General features: G+C 30.5%; 1 protein-coding gene across 16 annotated transcripts in view; it reads right to left on the reverse strand.

Annotated features, from left to right (window-relative positions):
• heph (polypyrimidine tract-binding protein 1 heph) overlaps nucleotides 1–20,792 on the reverse strand; it is a 358,385-nt gene that overhangs the window by 20,923 nt on the left and 316,670 nt on the right. The window lies entirely within an intron of this gene.

Genomic DNA, 20,792 nt, shown 5'->3' on the forward strand with positions numbered 1-20,792 from the left:
TATATATATGTATGTATAAACAAGTGTTATTTCAAACTTGTTATTATAATTTTTTGTATTTTGGACAGGTTGTGAGATAAATAGGCCCAACTTCGAATGGCAAGATTACTGTTATCAAAGCTTTTGTCGAATAAAACACTGTTACAAAACAACATTTAATAGGTAGTAAAATGGAAAAGGAGGGGTCCTCTAATGCAATTGTTATAATTAAAACATAACGTCATTAAATTCAATAAAAAAATGTTAATATTAATTAATCTCATTATTCGTGAAAATAATGAAATACGATTCAAAAAGCAATTAATTAAAAATAAAATCGATAACGTAATGAGTTATTACAACATAATATATGTCAGAACAGCTAATTATGATTGAACCTTCAGAGAATCACTAATTAAAGGTATATACCAATCATTATAAATAAATAAATACAAACAAAACAAAAAATCATCGATAGCATGAAAAAATAATTGAACAAATTAAAGCAACTCGGCATGAGGGAAGCCTGAATCAATAGACTATTCAACATAAAAAATATGGCGGATAGCAATTCACCCGCTGAGCAATGTATTAACATACCTTATTAACAATCCATTAAATTACCTTCAATAACCAACATCACAACTTCTGATGACGGCTAAAATAATAATGAACGGGGCTACAAATTACTTTATGAGAGAACTTTTGCGTATGAATAATTAGCAATATTCATTATCGAGCTCTCAAAAGCATTAATATATAACCATCCTCGGTATTACCTCCATCATTACCGACTCGCGCTCTGTAAACGAATGTGGCCTGGGGCTAATTCCGATGTATATTAAAAAAAATCGAACTCTAGGAACATTAGAGTTTTTCTACTGGCCCTCGTATCGTGGGAGTTCACGTACACTAGGTCCACTTGATGACGTTCCAGAAGTGGAGGACTTCAAGCATGATAGGCTCACAACATGGTTCGAAATTTATATCGGTACTGACAGGACCTAATAGGTCGACAGCAAGCCAAAGTTTACAATACAGAAAGATATGCTCGATATAAATTAATTAAATTGTAACAATAATAAAACTGTAGAAAATTAACGAGGGAATAAAAAAAACTAATTGATGATTACAAAGGATATAATTAACGTATTTATTTATTATAGACACCACTCGTCAGCTTCCAAATACCAAACCACAACACGCATTTAAAAGGCAAATAAACAGGGAAATGCACGAAATGAAACAGGATTAAAGCTTAAAATTCCTCCAACAAATAAGTCTTCTTGTTTATAACCGGGAAAGGTCCGCTTTAGCTAATGACCTGCCATGTTTATATTGCAAAGATAAACGGAGCTACAAAGAGCCCTAGCTAAATTAATGCGCTCCCCCCCTCCGATAAGTGATATTATTGGCACCGGGGCTAATCAAATAGACCCCTCCCCCAATAACCGCAGCTTTATTTGAATAATTAACTAAATACCCGCTTTCCTCATCGATAGGCTCGCTTGATAATCGATTATTGCTCGCTATGATAAGGCGAGTTAAAGGGTATAGCATCCCAGTTTCCAAAATTCTACCAGATCCATATCAATCAACTTAAATACTCAAGGGTTGTTATCATAAACAAAGTTATGAAATTTAAACTTCTACTGATAAGTAACCATATATAGTTTAAAAAATATATAAATAGATTAATCATGTAGCGCACCAATTAAGTGCTGGTTAACGTTTTTCACTATGCAATATACATTTTTGGTTTCAGTAACCCCAAGCATTTCTTCGGAAGAGAATAAGTCTACAATGGTAACGTAGGGAATAATATTCATTACAGTAGCCAATCACAGATATCTGATCCTCCTACCTTATTCTTAAAAATTATTATAATGTTATCTGGGTTGATGATATCGAATTCAATAAAAATGAAAATAAAAAAAGGAACATCCTATGAAAATTCAAGCTGTTATAAGAAGGTTCTTATAAAATTAAAGACACTAAGCTAAAAAACGGATTTTCAATTAAAAGAAGAATAAATAAAAGATAGATCTGGAAAAAAACAATCACCATTGACAGAAAATTTCCAAGGAAAGGAACAGAAGGGAGCAACAGAGGATAAAATGCCAGTACAAGTATTAGAAAAAAACTGGCAAGGCTACAAAGGTTCTGTAGATTGAGTAAAAACAGGATGGAATATACAAGCGGCGGAAAAAGAATTAAAGTGTCATTGGAATAAAGGCATTTGAGGAATGAAGAAGGGTAAGGAACAGTTTAAGGCTCAACGGAGGACAAAGGAGGTACCATTAGGCGGAATTAAATAGAAAAGAAGGGGGCGAAGATCCCCCCCCCCAAAGCCAAATTGGATTAGGCCTGTCCTGTATTGGTACCGATAGCCGTTCTGTCATTAAAATCCTGTCTTCAGTCCACTTGTTGATCTAGGCCTGTCCTCCTGTCTCTTATATCTACTGTCGGTCAGAGTCAATGTGATATGAGCACATTACATTATATCATCTCAATAAATTTTTTTTATTTTTTCCTCTAGAAGTATAGAAGTTTGGTAAATCAAATAAAAAGTCCATAAGCGTACACCAACAGGACACTGTTCGGAATTACATTATCACGATGAGGAAAACTGTATCAAGGAAAATGCAATGAGTATAAAACAAAACTAAAGACTACAGGAAAAAAGAGCAATTATAATTGCTTTATTTAATTTTGATTTAATCTGAAGAGCTAAAGAAATGGGAGAAGCAGGAACAGAGAGAGTGGATCCTTAGTACACATTTTTTTATTATTTTTAATTAATTTTTTGAAGATATTTTTTTGCTTAAAAAAGATTTTTGAGAAAAAGGTAAATAAAGACCTCTCATGAAATGAAGAAATAACCTGTATCTCATCAGTCGGAAATGAATCTTTGTAACAAGTATATAGAATGTAAAATCCTCTGCTCTCAAAACAAAATACCTTAAAACGGGCTAGGGCATGCAAACTGTTTAAGGTAGATTCATTAAATACAACAAAAATTTACACCATAAATTAACTACGTCAACCCTTTAACCGAATTCCAACACGACCTCCCTCGAAGCCAAGAGATTTACTGAGCTAACCGTTATACAGGATATGAGCTCGGATTAGCTTAATTAAATTATATAAAACTTTGGCAGATGGAAAATTAAATCTTCTATAATCGTAATTGTAATAAAAAAAAATAATTGTAATGCAAAAAAACTTTACATTAAAGGAATTGTTACTCCAAAACAAATCATATGAAGAAGGCTAGATCGTAGATTTAAGAACTTGCATTCCTTATGTCAATTTTTTAACTTTATTACTTCCGACGTTACGTTTTCTATAAACATAATTGAAAAAATACAACAACGATTTGTTAATTAATAGGAATTTCCTTCCACGAGCACTAAAATAAATTTTTGGAGTATCCAAATCCAACAAGGATATAGGATAGGACTGCCGTTTAACCTACAACCACCTAATAGCAAAGAAGGACGGACCATGCTAGCATCAACTTTGTATTAGTTAATTTATTTTTTACAATTAGTTTTGACGCTTCAACCACTGAGATATTTTTTGCCATGAACAAATGGTTTATAAAAAAACTTAAACTTTTGCGACTTTCTTTACTATTTTTCCATATTTCTTCTACGATGGTTTCCAGCCCACTGGAAACTCCTCTTTTTCAGTATCGTAGGCATAGTATTCTGTCAGGATAGGCAATACAATTAAAGGTTCCCCACAATAGATACACTCATGTGTCCTATCCTGAGGTGGATCATTACCAAATCTTCTCTTCTTGTAAGTTGTTCGTTGTTGGTCTGTTCGACTAGGGACTACAGATGCTTCAATAATTCTCCGTTTGTTGTCTCTTTGCCTGACCAAATACACTGCCATTTTCCGTGGGTCTTTTCTCAGATCCAAGAAATATTTGGTGAATGTAGCAGTTACCATAAGCCCATCAAATTTTTAATATGAGCCACATCTTATAGGAGTATCTCGGAAACTCTGCAGGGTTACAATTCGGGATGTATCTTCAGTAGTATTACAGTCATTAAAAGTAGAAGATTACATCTTATAATATGTATTTGATTTTTGTTGTTATAAATTTGTATTATATATCTATATTCTTTTATTATTATTTATTTTTCTTATACGCTCTTTTTTTAATTATAAGGGAAACAATAACCAACAGCAGTTTTTCGCTCTTATAATTAAACAATAACTACTACAAAAAAACTCAGTTACTATACAAGAAGTTGCAACACATCAGCAATAATTGTATCTATATCAATAACAGTCTTGTTGCAAGTAAGGAAAACGTAGATGTATTTATATCCACATTTACTAGATTAAATGGTACCTGAAAGAAAAAGTAATAATAAATACTAAATTCCAACATCTCAGAATGAGAGAGAAAAAAATGGACGGACAAGATCCAGAGGAAAGTAAGTTTAAAAAGGAAAGAAAAAAAATGGCTGGGAGTTAATAAAATGCGCCTTGTGATAACAATGCAAAAGAAAATAGAGAACTAAAAAAAAAAGAAGTCTGATAAGTTAGATTAAAAGGATTATAAATAGTGTTATAAAAAGTAAGAAGTGGAATTGAAGAAAAGTCAGTTTGAAGTAATAACTAAGAGCGTTGGAAAAAAGTTGGGGACCAAGTATTATTAGGAAGTTGTGTGCCTTAGCAACAGTTTGTAATTAGTTCCTACTCCTTCTCTCACCTTCGAGGAGCGGAGGTATTTTTATAGCGGATCACCGCGGCTGTCATAACCAATACCAGTATCCTATCGACCTAGCTTTAACATTTACATACCGCACCACCTCTCCTATAATAGTGGCCCATCTCTCCGCATAATCCCCTCCATTCACGGCCACTATGCAATCATAGGATTACGTGTCCGGCTATAGCTCAACTCCTCGCAGTATACGATCAATAGGCCGCATTAAGTACGAGTAAAGCAGGGGGATTTTTAAGTGAATATCTTTATGGTACAAAAAAAACAACAACTAATTAAACAATAATGAATAAAATAACGAGCTCTAGGCATTTAAATAGACAAACAACAATGTTAAGAATTAATCTGGGAATAGAAATAGTTGCTACAGGCCCCTATCCTTACAAATTCCTTCATACACTGTGGCGTACCTTTCATTCAAGGGGAAAGAGAAGAGAAGAAGTGGTTGTTGCAAGAGTAAGAATAGGACATTCCAAATTAACTCACCTTCACTTAATCACAAAAGAGGACCAAACTATATGCCTAACCTGTCAGTCCCTATTATCGATAAAGCATATAATTGAAGAATGCTCATCATTTCGTCAAGCCTTCGAAAAAAATAAAATTCCTCGAACAAGAGAATTGGCCCTTAAAGACAGCAGAATTCATAGACAAAATAATAAAATTTCTGAAAGAAACTCAACTTTATACTAAAATATAATCACCAATACCGACCAGTGTAAATAGGGTCTACATTCAACTATCAAATGTCAGGGACAGGAAGATAAATAAAGTAAAATAACCTAGATGTTGATCGCCCTGAATAAAAATCTAATCTAATCTAACCTTTCATTTAAATAAAATAAAAATACAGATACATTCCTTACATCCGTCCTGCTTCGGCCCGAGGCATTGGCGGTTAAACGAGTAAGGCGGTAAAATCGGGATTAATTCGGGAAAATATAAGTAACTCATATATCAGGTAAAATCAAGCGAATGCAAACACATATGATGGGAAAACATAAAAAATATAAGGTGAAAATTAAAACACAATACAAAACTTATAAGCTATATGTATAATTATAATGAATTTAAATTAAAAATAAAAGTTTTTTTAAATAAATGAGTTGATTTAAGAATATAAATATTTTTAATAGTAATACAAAGTAAGTTATTTTTATTTTTTTACCGATTTAGGGTTTTCACTTAATTTAGTATATTTATTTATAATTATTTATTTTTTTTTTACCATCGATTAATCCGAGGAGTAAACGGTATTATACACCAAAAAAAATGTTATGTGATTTCTGTATTTCGAAAATGTCTAAAGGCAAACTTTTGGATATATTTGTCACTCGGCTTAGTGTGTGGACTAGGCTCAATTTATACTACTAACAAAACCTTCATAAATTATAACAATAAATTGATCTAGGAAAATTACTAACTCTACATAGTTTATTAAAACTGAAAACTTAAAAATGGGCTATGTTGTTTGATCAATTATCATGCTTATTATTTATTTTAATTTTATTTTTCAAAATGATTTTTAACAACAAAAAAAATTCAGATAAAAAGTTTAACGAAATCATTTAATTAAAAAAAAAGAAACAACTACTGAACTAGTTTGTATTTTGTTTTCCTATTCATTTCATGGGACGGGATGTATTCTTATATCATTCACACTGTTTCAAAACATTTACTGCATCTCACCGACTAATTTAAAATACTATAATTGAAAATAGATTGAGTCATACACTTAAAAAATTAAAATAGTCATTATTAGTCGCAAAGAAATTAGTACAAACTATTACTTCAACAATAGTAGTAACATTTAAATTGACTTTTTAAAATAAATTTAAATGAACGAAATAATTTTTACAAACAAGAATCATAAGAACAATACAATGAATCTATTTTGTATAAGAAATATACATATATTTACAATGATCAGAGAACATAGAAACATAATGCCTTGCAGTAAAAAAACAAAACAAAAAATTTTTTTTATTAATTACTAAGGATAATCATCGCATTAAAAATTAATGATACAACAGCGGCTATGATTAGAGTCTTTAACAGATATCAAATATACAATTAGTCCTAATGAAGGTTCTACAATTAGTCTAATTGATACTGTCTCACTTATTGCGCTTTTAAAGCTATTGTTCATTCATTAAAAAAGAAAAAAGATTAAATCCAATAATCAATCTAAATAATTACCGGTGAGGAGAAGGGGGGGGTAAATCAATAAATGTACAATATAACCTTATTTACATACTTCCGGCGAAAAGCATGTCTATGTTCGTTTGTAAGATTTAACGAAACAATCTTCAAGAATATATGTATATTCTTATAGAACCCAAGGACCCAGGTTAGAATCCAGTTGTGGTAGATGATTATTCTGTTACTGTAGCCGTGAGTCAACCCTGTGGTTTCTGAAGCCCGTTCGGAGTCCCCTCGTTAACTGGGGAATAATCTTGCGGTTGATTCTTTATCAAGTTATGAACTCCTGACTCTTCATGGGTTATAGATGTTCACATTATTATTATTATTATTATTATACATTTATTAAATTTAAAAAAATATTTATAATAATGTAGTATATTATGAAATACTGGAACGCTTAATATAAACTGTTTGTAATATTATGAGAACCTTGTTAGCTTGTCGTTAAAGAAATTCTAAACGTCATTACTGATCATATATCCTCTCAACCAGACACCCGGTATTAAATAACCAGTGCACTTATAAATAAAAAAGTAAACAATAAAAACTCTCAAGTTTTATAATAAAGACCTTAACAACAACGGCATTTCTCTATTTGTTTTTATATCAAAATTAAATAAATTAGTGACGTTTATTTTACTAGTTTAAATTGAATTATCTAATAAAACACAACTAAGAGTTAGGTATAAGGTAATTAATCAAGCAGTGTTTCATAAAATCGGACTCGGAAATTTAACAGCATTAATCCATAAATGTAATTAATTATTTTATTATATCACTTAATTGAAAGTTTTCAAAACCTTAACCTGCTAGAGTTAAGTTAAATTAAAGTTTGATTATTGTTAATAATTTATATTATGGAATTTTATTTTATGTCTTACTCAATTTAAATTATATAAGCTTTTATGTAGAAAGAAAATCTATTTAAAAACAAAAACCCATTATTGGCAAGATATTTATTTCTAGAAAATCTCCTAGACTACAGAAGGTTTTGAGATATGACGTTGGAGAAACTCTAAACAGTTTACAGTAGATTTTGCAAAATGTAACGAAAATATATAATTCATAATAAATATATTATGGATATATAAGTGTAACAAAGGATTAACGGATCAAATGTGTCATAATGATTATAAATGGAAAGAAAAATTGTTGACAAAAAAAATATATGTGAAAAATTCGCTTTCATACATACATCGTATAAACATAAAATAGACAAGAACAAGATTTTAATTAACAATAAATATAACAATAGGTAACGAAGTATTTATTCATAATGTTTGATCAAGGAAACAATACACAGCAATGTAAATATGCCTAGGCGCCATTTCATTGTCAAATGTTTGCTAACGAATAAATAGAGTATACATATAGAACACGCAGACCGTATAATACCTCCATCAAATGAGCTAGCTACAAGGCACCAAATGTCACAAGTACCCTAGGGCGTAAGTTCAATAGTGTGAATACATCTCCGTCACTCTGAGGCAAGCGCTCAGCAATAGGAACCTCAGCCACCGAAATAATAAGACATGTTAACTTTAACTTTTTTCACTAACATTACGGTTCATAGGAGAAATAAATTCGTGAAAAAACGTAAGGAAAGTAATTATTGACATTATATGAAACGGTATACGACAGAATAAAAACACCTATCGCACTAATATAAATTTAATCCTTCTTGTAAATTCGTCATTTAAGCCCTGTCAGACTATTTCAATGAGAATAAGACAAAGTTAGTATTAGCGACCATTTAATAATACATTTTACATGTAGGGTTTAATCAAAATCATTAGAGTATTTTTTTGAAAAAATCGAGGGGAAAAAAATGTGAAAATTTAATTCTATAAAGTGGAATTTCCGATCGGTCGATTTTAACGAAAAATTTGTTGTCACGTCCGAGGCATATGTAATTTTAATTTTTCACGACTTCGTTTTTGAGCATGCATACAAACACACACAAATAGAAACACAGACCATTATCCGAGACTAAATTACTCGGAATCAAGTGACCTCAAAACGTTTATTTCTGCCAAAAACTCGAATTCGAAATTTAGTACGATTACAATACTATCTCTTTACCATATATTCCATGTATAGGTACGTGACAGTCATCATTATAAACCGACTCAGGATCGGGCATACAAGATTAACACACAAGCACTTTCTTGAAAGAAATCCTTCATCGACATGTTATAGTTGTAAATGTACCCTGACGATGGAACATACCCAGGAACACTGTTCGCGTCTGGAATCATCGAGAACGTCTTTTGGCCTCTGGGGACAAGTCTTACTGGCAGAAAATTGGAAGAATTTGTTCCTAAAGGATGAATTAAGTTCCTAAAGGAGAACGACCTGTATCGAGAAATGTAACCACGAAATCCAGAATACGGTGCCTCTAACCCTGTAGTTGTATATGACACCTAAAAATTAAGCAAATGTGACAATAAAAATAACATAACTACATAAATTATTATCAAAATACTGAGGTTGAAGAGAAGTTATTCCGATAGATTAATATCCATTTAGTACAAGTAGGAACAGTTTCGGGCTTGTACTAGGTATTAATGCCCCATAAATATCCTCCAACTCGTGGTCGAGTTAATCGGCCCCGTAGAAGACACAAGGGACGAGGGATATAAAATAAAATATTTAGCGGGAGCGAAGACATCACGTAAGCCCAGGACGGCCATCAGCGTATACTGCCCTCCAAGTACTGAATTATAAACTATTGAGATGCTATTACGGCTCTACATTTTATTAACGGTGCACCTGTCTTGCTTCCACAACAAGTCAATGAAGCTTTCTATATAAATATACCGAAATCGCAGAGTCAAGAGTGAACAAGATCAATCAATTACATAAAGCCACAATAACAAAAGGACGCAACTGAAATATTTAATTAGAAAATTATACCGACCTAAGTTCGATGTACAAAAGTAAACCAAACCTAACGAATCTCCAGGGGGTGGTAAAAACCTTCAATGCACAGAGTATTCGTTAAATTGAGTTTTCAACAGAGGTTAGGCAAGACAATTAAAACTCGACTCACATGGAGTAGAAGGGAGGAGAGAAACAATGTTCTAGGTAAATTTATTACAGGTGTGTCTCTATTATAAGTTTTAAACGTATTAAATTAGTCTGAACATGATGAATTTATAATTAAATTTTAGTTAGTGAATTATAAGGAATGTTGAATGTCAGTTGTATTAATGAATGCAAATATTTATTTCTTAACAATCGATTTTCTTATAAGACATCTAATATAGAGTGTAAGTATGAAGAAATTATGAAAATTTGCTTACATACTTTGTTAACCTTCAATTTTCTCTGGAACTATTAAAAGAAGTTTAAAAATTAATATTAAATTAAACTAGAGTCATTTCTATATAATTTTTTTTGATTCTATAATGTTATTTGTTCTGGGCATGGTTTAAAAGGAATCACTCATAGTTCAACAAGGTTCAATTTAATGAGCTCATTCATAGTTTTTAAAGATACTGATTACGAATTTAAATTTCATTTCTTTTTTGTTAATAATTTTTAAAACATGTATTGTCCTAAGCACCAAATTAAAGAAGCAAAAATAACTTACAATTTTGATTTTAAGCATAAAAATAAAAATGATTTTTTGTTTACCTCTTTCGTTTTGAATTGAGTGTCAATTAAATTTTAAGGTGAAACTTCGTCAAACTGAACGGAGACCATAGATGGTCTCAAAGGGTCTTGGTAGAAAAGATTTGAAGAGATCATAAAGTTTAAATTCATAGTGCAGCATTGTGATCATTTAATTAAGTAAAAAAGTTTTTATTTTATTTGATATAAAACTTACAAATGAAGATATCTATCACAATATTGTATATCCTCTGACTCTGTACCATACAATTATAGCCAAAAATAATTAGCTGTTATTAATAACTAATTATTTAATAATTATTAATAATCGGATTTCCAAGAAACAGCAATGATCACGAATGCGACTTGGACTTACGGAGTGATATGTCATTGTTATTCGTTTTTTCATCAATAGTTTCGGTAAGGAGTGTAGTTAAATCAATAAAAAAAACATAATACAAAATTTCATTGGTTTGTAAGAACTGTAGTTAAATTAATAAAAAAAAAAAAAAAAACATAATACAAAATTTCATTGGTTTGTAAGAACTGTAGTTAAATTAATAAAAAAAACATAATACAAAATTTCATTGGTTTGTATGAACTGTAGTTAAATTAATAAAAAAAAAAATACAAAATTTCATTTCCAGTTACGGGCAGTAGCTTACAACGTGGGAAATCCAACATGCCCTAAAAGAGATAAGGCTGTTACAGAACACTCTCTTATTAATTATATACTTATCTTTTTTATTATAGTTTTTCTTTCTCATATTATGTTTTCATTATATAGACTAGTTATTTATTTTATTAATTCTAAAATATTAGTTGTTTTATTGGTGTTTTTCTTTCTTTCATTTACATAACTATTATTATTTTAAATTAGTTATTGTTTATTAAAAAAATTATCTTTACTATTTATAATTATAATATTGTAAACAGAAGTGAATCAAACTGATATTGTATAAACATGTAAACCCGATCTGTACGATAAAAGTTAGTAATATGATTTGTTAATTTACAACTTACTTTGTAATGTATTGTATGTATAGAAATAGTGAATAATTGTTTTAAATTAAATTTAAAAAGTTTAATTCTCATGATGATTATTATTTTAGGGTAAAAATATTTCGTTAAATTTATCTTTTGATTGCGTGCAAAATTTTCTTGAATTAAAGTTTTCTTTTACGGACTAATTAAAAATAATTTTGACCTAAAAAAACAATTGATTGATCTAGATGGACTCTTGCCCCACCGTGAGGCGTTGCGATACCCAATCCGCAACGAAGCCCGGCAAGGCGTGCGTAGCCTATCCATAGCCCTGCAGGAGAAGATAAAAAGTTTTAATCAGGATCACACTTAGCCCGATGAGCCCAAGTAACGAGGACCATCAATTATAAAAACAATGCTAGTAACTCCTCTCAACTGCCTTTTAAATCAACCCTTGAGAACAATAGAAATTTAATTACAAAAGAGGTGGCGGTAGGGCTTTAAAAGTGATTCCTTAAGAGGGGGCATGAATTTTAACAGTCCCAGGGAAAAGAAAAAAAAAAAAGTTTCTCCCCCAAGAAAAGAAAGTTAAATAATAAAGAAGGGTGCAATAAATCCGTTGGTGGCCTAGCCCCGCTGGTAATTAGAACATAAGGCGGTCGGGTAGTGCAGGATACGGATCTCTCAGGCTCCTCAGGAAACTTCCACCATTATCGACCATTTTACTCATTAATATTGGATAATAATTTTCCTCAACAGGTCCCAACCATAACTTTGTCGGCAATGAAAACTTACTAACCTAATTTTATTTTGTTTAAATAAGGAAAATGATTCAACAATAAGACCTATCTTGGCCATAATTTATCTACATCTGAATTATATGAAATTCCTAAAACCTACTAATATTTAAATATATTCAATAACAGCAGACAGAAATAGGACAGCTAAATATACCCTCTCAACCAAACGCCAAAGAAAACTTTATAACAGATGCATGAAATCAGTGAATAACCCCTACTGATGACTACTGTCAAATCTTTCTTCGTGTTTAATAAATAATATTTAGTAAATCTGACTTAAATCACAGCCAACAACCAAATTAAAATTGTGTAAATAGCACAAATATGATAGTTTTTGGCCTACAATGTATTTTGATAAAAGTGGTTAATAAAGTAAACTGAGAGAACTTATACTTGGCAGTTACGAAGGTCATTAATCATAAAAGGTACCAAGTATTAAAGTGCAATTACCAGTACTAAGAAAAACGACAATAATAAAAAGCAAAACTTTTGTATACATATTTATGTAAGAAAAATTTTATATAAATACATACATAGTTATGTTAGAAATAAGTACTCTACCCCTATATAGAGAAATTTCAAGTTTTAATCATTACAATCATACATATGAGATATTGAATTAGAAAAAAACTGAGCACATTCTATGTTACTAGACTATAATAAAATTTTAAAAAAGTAGGGACACATGGTACAATTTTTTTTTTACCGCATGATAATCTAGTACCAAAACTCAAAATAAAAAAAATAAATGTAATATCTCGTTAGAAATTAAATTAATATAATTTCTCAAAAGAAGTTAAATTTGTTATCTAACACAATGTAACTAACTGTAAATAATTTTAGGAATGAATAACATAATAACCCATAGAATGATTTAATATATAATTAAAATGGAATAAATAACACAAATATGATTTTTTCTGGCTTATGGAGCATTTTAATGAGGTATATTTAAAAAGAAAATTGTGATTAATAATTTAATTATAAATTAAACTTAACTGTACGTTGGAAAGGCTACGTTAGCTATTTGTATTTTTTTTAAAAAAAAAAGAAAAATAATCACCTAATGGATATTAATAACGTAAATAGCAATAATGGTCTAGTCATTAGGACTTAACCAATAATGCTTTATTGGCTAGAGAGTAGCGAAGAACATACAATTCTTGGTTGCTGGCTGCTGCCAGGTAAGGAAGCGTTATCTTACAACACCCAATTCCTACCCAAAGACCCCCACCATCGGAAATCGAAGATCCCTAACTAATATAACTCACTAGTAGATATTGAGCTTCTTCCGAGCTGTTTACTAAACGAGCCTTCCATCGATTAATGTTATATTTAGCTGATACATATTCGTGTAATAGAAGAGGGAAAATGCGCAAGCCGCTAGTTTAAAACACACTATAGTTAGGGTTTCAGATGAATATTAAGATAATCATCATTTTAATACACAGTATGAACAAAAACTATTTTTTATTTGAAATATTAAAAAAAAATTATAAAAGCAAATAAATAAATAGAAAACCACGATTTACATGATATTCGGAAATTATGACACGTTCTTAAAAAAATATAGTTGACCGTATGAAGTAGATTGTAGGAAGATAGTCCGGATGGCGACCAATAACAGTATCAAAATATTAAATAAGTTCAAGTTGTCATATTTGTCTTAATCTGAATCGGGCTCTAACTAAGCCCTGCAAAGTGGGGCAAAACGTTAGCAAACATTTATCCAACACAAGAACTTGGAACGATATTTCGACAGGGGCTCAGTCATTTCCTTTCGATTTTGTTTTTCATTTCTTCAAAATTAATTTTGGGAAAAAAAAGGTATGATAATTCGTTAAAATAGGCTTATCATAAACTTCAAGTTTTCAAATTTTTAACGCATACCTAGATATCTAGATCTACATAGATACCTTATTATTTTTTTTTAATAATGGATCCTGCAAATTTCAAGTTCTTGCGTTGAATAAATGTTTGCCTGGTTTTATTTAAATAAATTGAAACAATTATGACTCCAATAACCGTTCATAAATTTTGACAATTCCTCAGGGATAAAGAGGAAAGATGTTCAAGGATCCCATTAGGCATAGCCATTAAATGCTACAAGCAGATTTTCTTAAATTAATTTCTAAAATATTTAATAAATATCACTTTTTTAAAATTCTGTATTTTTAAAATATTTGATTTAAGTGCAACCATATCCGTACATAATAATGACAAATCATCGCAAAAAAAAAAACTTTAAGACTGAATTGACTGCTTTGATTAGTTGCAAATCTAGAAAAAAAAAATTTCTTAGCGTATTGTGTTTGAGGTATTCTGTAGATTGTACCGTAGGCTGGAGTTAATTCGAAGTAACTCTAATAAATTTAGAAAAGTTCGTTTGGAATAAAGTCTAAATAAGTTAAACGTCCACTTCTAAATAAAATAAAAAAATTAATTTAATCAGATGTGCCGCTTTTCAAGCAAAGCAGCGATATGTTCATTTTTTCTGGATCGCTTATTGAACGCCTTATTCTACTTTGGAATACAGGTTATATATAATGTTGTTGTAACTTTGATGGCCACAGAGAACTATAGGATGAAATTTGGTCCCACCTATTGTGTAAGAGCTGGCTATAGAGTGGAGGGGGAAGTAATAAAGAACAATACAGCCGACCCATTAATCCCCATTAAATATCCCTGAAAAAATCTTTTGTATTCGTCTGGAACAATCTCTCTTCGAGCCTCAACTGATGATCCCTTATTGACGGTGGCTATCTAATTTGAAATTTAATATCCTATAAAAAACGAAATAAAAATTAACGGCAGTATTTTTCGTTCCTTAATTAATATAAAATTAGCATTGTTTCTAGCTAAATGTTTCGTTTAAAACAATGAATTATTTAATTGCGTATTTAGATCATCACAATACACCCTGTACGATAAAAAATTACCAATACTGTTTTTAATTTAATTCTAATCCCCTCACAATTCACCAAATCAAACAAATAATAAAAACAGACATTTGAGGAGTTCAAAACAATCACGACTTTTCAAAGTAGTTAGTAACACGACAAAAAGCTCCCTTTCACTCTCCTTATATATTTGATACATAATGCTAATGCTTGTTATTCGACAGAATATTGCAAATTTTCAATGAAATAAACTAAACTACTAAAATAGTGCGTAAAATCCACTAAAATAGCTAAGCTATCTTCGACTATCTTAGATTTCTACAAGGAACGGAGAATTTAAGCAGTGATCCTATAACACATATTTGAACAATTCAAGATCAAGAAATTTTAAGTATCAACACATGCCTCCCCTCCTCCCCACGATATGTTACAAATGATCATGAAAGGGGTATAAAAAAATTGATATGTAAGGTTTGTCACAAGGAATGTTTTTTTTTTTTTTTTATTTTGGAAAATCGTTTGGAAAAACAAAATTAATTTTATGGAATAATATTTTTTATAATTTATTATTTATTTTTAACAAGTTGCCCCTGCAATGCTTGGATATGGCTAGATTAGAAGAGTATGTAAAATATACATACAATGGATAAGTAAAATTGAAATTTTGATATCCACTTAGTTAAAATTAAACATTATATATTTTTATTTTTAACTAAAACATTTACTATAACCTTGGTAATAATTCATCGATTTAGTTCATTCTTTTTTTTTTGTTTAGGTAATTAAATACCCATCATATTGTATAAGAAACATTGCAGAATATATATATGTTGAGATAACTTTTTTTATTACTAGGTAAATCCAGGATTTCGAACCTTCTCAGAAGGAAACTGAAAGTCAATTAAGAACTTTTGTGGATCTTACATAAAGAACGAACGAACATTATATTTTTATTTATATAGATAGGAGATTATTTATATAGAAAATTCACTATATCTTTGCTAATACTTATTGAATCAGCACATTCTTCCAGTTCCATATTTAGGTAATTTTATTTGCTAATATAGTATTTTTATTTAAATAGATATTAAATTGATTAGCAAGAGATATACCGAAGTGTTCTTCCTAGAATTTAACGCATTGATAGTCCACTGGTCTTGTAAGACTAGAGCTAACACGGTGCGAAGCATTGCCTCACCTCAGGTAACTTCTTATAGATTTTCAGAATCGCAGGAAACATTTCTTCTGTAAGGAGAGACTATCCAGCAGAGGGGAGTATATAGAGGCTAGGAGACAGAACCAATATGTCGCTAGAGAATCCTTTTGAAGCCCCGGCAAGGAACAGGTATTAGCAGAGCTACCATTAGTCACCGCTTGGGTAGTTTGTCACCCACCCTTCCTCTTATCTGATAACCTACCGGCAAAAAACACCAACCCCTCCCACGCTCAGCGCCCCCGTCCTCCATTTTCATACTCAATACTACCTATTACATATCCTCCAGCAAAGGCACGCTTTTCGGTAAATAAAGATCTTTCCAGCGATAATTTTCTCATTCGACATGGACCGTTAGAGTGATAAGGGTAAAAGTCCCATGTGAGATAAAGTAGAAAAACACCATTACGAAAGCCATCATCAATTACACTTCTTATGCTAGTTGTTCTCTAAGTTCTACACATCCGACAAAAAGTGGACTGTTTTTTTCAAGAGCAGGTGTCGATGTTCTATAGTCACCAAGAAAGTGCCCAAAAGAGAAAAAAATTATTTTATTTAATTTTTTTGTTCCATTGGTTAAAAATAAATATCATTAAGATTTAATATTGGTGACTTACCTACCATCATATGGGAATAAATAATGGAAGCTGTACCATAAATCACCATATCAACATCAAACTTATGCAAGGTTAGCAATGCTATATCCTATCCTAAACAGACATTCCAAACTAAAACCAGAAAAAACTGTTCTTATATTTAAAACAATCCTCAGGCCACTGCTGATGTACGGCTGTGAAGTCTTGGGAGCGGCATCTTTCACAAAAAGGAAAAAACTACAATCTTTTCAAAATAAAGTCCTAAGAATCGCAGTTAATGCTCTTTGGTTCATAATAAATAGCCAATTGCATCGCGAATTATATATGGAGTCAATAGAGGATTATATCTAATAATGGTTCATGAAGTTCCACTCCCAGTTGCCGACAGTTAAAGGAGTATAAAATTAATTCATAGTCACACTACCTCTATTTACTTATTATTATTATTCATTTTGTTTATTCATTATTTTTTTTTTCTCTTTTCTTCTCTCTTCCCTTTTTCAAATTAACTTGTTTCTTTTTACTATTAGAAGGCAATTGTTTGTTTTATTTAAGTGTACCAATATCATTATTTTTTGTTATTAATTTTATTTTCCTCTTTTATTAAGAATCATTATTCTTATCTATTTATTATTTTTTTTTTCGTTTAATAAGAACATTGTATATAGTTAGGGGTGTCATTTGTATGACTATACCCCCTCATAATCAACTGTTAAAAAAATATATATAATATAAGTTATATCAACCATGTAAGGCCCACCCAGACCGATCTGGTATCAAAAAAAAAAAAGAAAATCATTTCTAAGGTATTTCAAGTAAAGACAAAATATTGAACGTTATTTTCTGATAGAAAATGGTTCAAATTTTTCTAGACTATACAAGGAACACAATAAATGTCGTTAAAAAGTTATGAATTAAATTATGAAGCACGCCTCCTGAAGTTTTTATTCAAAAATGACCTAAATTTACTAAATTTTCATTTGAAGTTCCAATACTTAAAACTACCTACAATACTAAAACCGTCAATTCTTTAGTATAAATTTTTAAAATAGACTAAATTTAAATTATTTTAGCGTATATTATGGAAACTGCTGCTGCTCCTGTAATATCTGTATGACTAATATTTCCTGATATATAATACAATTTTTTTTAACACTGAAAAATCAACATTTATGAATTTATTATATTATATAAACAATAACTGCTACTCTTATTCCTGCAGCTAATCCTCAATTTAGAACTAATAGACACATTTACGTTGGTCGTAGCAATGGTAGTTTCCATGATATTTGCCAAAGTAAATTCACATATATTGATTTCCCTTTATTTGGGTAAATTTATTTCTTTTTGAAAAACTGTATCTCGGGAACTATTGAACATGAATAGCTCTAATAGGGTTCAAATTTATTCTGATTTAAATGATTATCTTCGACGTTTTTTAGTGTAGTTTTAAGGATAAGAAACTCCGAATGAAAATTTATTTCTTGTAGAGTTTTAAAACAGCCACCATTTAGTTTTCCTCCTGATTGGTAAGAGAATCAGTTTTGATTAATAACTTTATATAGTTTTTATTAAACTAATTAAAAATTTGGGTGAAATAATGTTATCCTCCCCTCCTCCCACCGGGCTCAAGGATTAGTTAGTTGGTTGGTGCACAGAGAAATAAGTGCCAACTTTTATATTTCATGATTTAAGTTGAACCAAATTTAGGATAAGGGGGGTATCAGACTATAGGATGGTCTCGTATGAAAATTCGACCTTAGTCGTTAAATCCCATCAAATCAGATATACACATGGTATAAAAAATAACATTCGAATCAGAGCAATTTAATCTGTGAAACCAACCTGCTCACATTCCCCTCGCTGATAGAGATTCGGGAGCAAGTTTGTCGAGCCTTTTATTTTAATTTGAATACACACCAAAACATAAATGAGATTAATAAAGAAGTAATATCGTTTATAAACATTAAATTTTTGATCTGACGAGTACTGACGCTAACTATGATTTGAACAAATAAGTTTTTAGTGATAAAGAATATACAACGGGAAATCGCTATGTAGCTCACGTTTGTTTACTGATTAAAATTAATGATATATTTATTATATATCATAATATATATTAAGAAAACAATATTCGTGCGTAAGTAGTTTAACTTCTTAGTTTCTCGTTTTGGTTGACGTTGACAATTTTATTACTTCAGGATTAGACAATGAAATGTTATTGAGGAAAATCTCTATTAATCGAATGAAATGTCTCTTTTAATCTTAAATATCCATTAATACATAGTCTAATAAAAAAATTCTGGGTTTATGGTAGCTGTAATATGATTTATAGTGTAAACTGTCTTGATACGAGAGGATGCTAAAAAAAAATTATGTACGACCATAATACTTTATAAAAAAAACCAGCTGATGTGTATATGGATACTTAAAAAAAATGATTCCGTCGAGTAATCTAAGCATTAAAATCGATTGTTCTCTATTCAATTATAAACATCGTTTCATTATTAATATACCAGCAATTACAGTAATGCCTATTTCTTAAAACGTTTTGCATTGTGAAGTTGGCCCAAACCGACGAAGTGAACCATCCATTCCCAATGGAGAAGGGAAACTCTTAAATGATGGATCCCGGCCAAAGCTGAGCTATGAGCCTTGAGGGAATCCATGCATTACTTCAACAATCTAAGGAGAGGTAATCGTTCTCCTGCCATTCACTCCGCCGCTTCGTCTTATTAATGGTCTCAATAAATATTCGTGTAACCAGTATAATAATTATGGAATAAATTTGTTTATTTCTATTTTTTTAGTGAGGGGTAATGGCGTGCTAATGAAGAAAATAATAGCTAACAAATATAGAAATATTATTTGCTCAAACATTAACCAGCCGTAAAATAGTGCTGAACAATATTTCAAAGATCAAAAAGAACACTGTTAGGTATTTAAAAATAAAACAATATTGAACATCGACAACTGGTTTAGTTAACAGTAACTGAAAATAAATCTATCTTTTAACTATGTATTGAGATTGACTTCAAGGATCAACTTAAAGATTCTATTGATTAAATAATAATTACTCTTGCCATTAAATGATTATTGACAGTCTTGTTTGACTTCTCTTATAAAATAGATCCAATCAAGCAACTAACTCATTCATTCAATATTCTAAGACAGGTGATAGTACAAGGGCCCAAGAGGAGAAAAAAGGCAGTTATCTCACCCCAATTTCTGATTACTTTAATGAAAACTATGTATAATTAATAGTCAAAATTGATGAGTCTGCCAAATATACGTAGGGGGAATAAAAAATGGCGGCTTTATCAAAGCGATTAAAAAAAACTAATTTTTCATTCGGAGCTCTATATCTTAAAAAGTAGGAACAACACAAGAAACCCTAATACTGTGTCATTTAAAGAAGAGTAAATTTGCTAAAATATGAGCCCTAATAGAGTTATTTACGTTAAATAGTTTTCGAGATATAGCTTTTTAAAAAGTAAAATTTCATAAAAATGTTCTATGGGACGTACTAAAAGATCAACTATAAATCAATTTATTTTAGCAAATTTCATGTAAACTATTACTCCTACGAAGATAACCATCATAAACTACATTATAGCTCATTAAACTAGCTTTAATTTGAGTGCTAATAGACATCTGTACGTCAAATGGTTTTTGAGATATAAATTTTTCAAAATAAATTCACTAACTACTGATCTTTCAGTACGTCCCATACAACATTTTTATGAAATGTTG

The sequence above is a fragment of the Halyomorpha halys genome, unplaced genomic scaffold (assembly GCF_000696795.3).
Source record: "Halyomorpha halys isolate HHAL.00 unplaced genomic scaffold, Hhal_1.1 Scaffold238.1, whole genome shotgun sequence".
NCBI classification, from domain to species: Eukaryota; Metazoa; Arthropoda; class Insecta; order Hemiptera; family Pentatomidae; genus Halyomorpha; species Halyomorpha halys.